The sequence below is a fragment of the Lathyrus oleraceus genome, chromosome 5, assembly GCF_024323335.1.
Source record: "Lathyrus oleraceus cultivar Zhongwan6 chromosome 5, CAAS_Psat_ZW6_1.0, whole genome shotgun sequence".
Classification (NCBI taxonomy): domain Eukaryota; kingdom Viridiplantae; phylum Streptophyta; class Magnoliopsida; order Fabales; family Fabaceae; genus Lathyrus; species Lathyrus oleraceus.
Genome location: NC_066583.1, coordinates 618,642,689 through 618,643,772, shown reverse-complemented (window position 1 = coordinate 618,643,772; position 1,084 = coordinate 618,642,689). Strand labels below are relative to the sequence as shown.

The 1,084-nt window shown below is 26.0% G+C and overlaps 1 non-coding gene across 1 annotated transcript; it reads left to right on the top strand.

Moving 5' to 3' along the window:
* Nucleotides 1–283: 283 nt before the first annotated feature.
* Nucleotides 284–356, top strand: TRNAA-AGC (transfer RNA alanine (anticodon AGC)). The gene has a single exon. It is a non-coding gene; the product is annotated as a tRNA-Ala (tRNA).
* The last annotated feature ends 728 nt before the right edge of the window (nucleotides 357–1,084 follow it).

Genomic DNA, 1,084 nt, shown 5'->3' with positions numbered 1-1,084 from the left:
TATTTGACTATTATAAAATATGTAGAAAAGGGGAAATATGTGAAACCAAAAATTATGTTTCAAATACATTGGACAATAAATATCTAATTTTTACTAAAAGTTTTATGCCATAAAAAAAGAATAAATTTTGTGCAAAAATATAAAAACATCTGATGAAATAGTTAAGTTTTCAGTTTCAAAATTTAAATAAGTTTTCAGTCTCTCTCTATATATTTTTTAATTGGTAAAAAAACAATGTATATTATAGTTAATAAATAAAAAAAGGTTAAAATTTGTGTTTCATGGGGATGTAGCTCAGATGGTAGAGCGCTCGCTTAGCATGCGAGAGGTACGGGGATCGATACCCCGCATCTCCATATTTTTTACTTATTTTATTTCTTTTAAATTAAGCAATCAAATTAATAAGGTAGAAGTAGTTATCAACATTTGAATAAAATTTCATCATGAAATTAAAAAAAATTATACAATTTTTTACATATTTTTAAAGTCATTATGATATAGAGTCATTGTCTTGATGAATGCAAATGAAACTCTTTAACAATGACAAGATTTAGAAGTTAGCAATCAAAATTAATAAGGTAGAAGTACTTATCGACATTTGAAGAAAATTTCATCATGAAATTAAAAAAAATTATACAATTTTTTACATATTCTTAAAGTCATTATGATCAATAGAGTCATTGTCTTGATGAATGCAATTGAAACTCTTTAACTATGACAAGATTTAGAAGTTGATGTGTATTTAAAATTATTCTCAATTGTTATGAAATCGATGTCCAGAAAACAAAGTATGATCGGTTTCTTGATTAACAAGAAAACTACAAAGTAAAAGAAAAGAGGAAGAAAAGAGAAAGACAATTCAAAGTGGTTTAAAACTGAATTCTTGATTCAATTACACATTAGAAAACTATATTTACAATTGAATCTCAACAACACAACTTTCTCCCTCTGATTAGGATTATCAAGAATTGATTTGAGATGTGGTGACTATTATGTTATTTATAAGAAAACCAAACCCTAACTTTCAACTAACATACGAAACAATTGGCCCAACAGACTAGCCCAATTCAACATGCTAACTTAA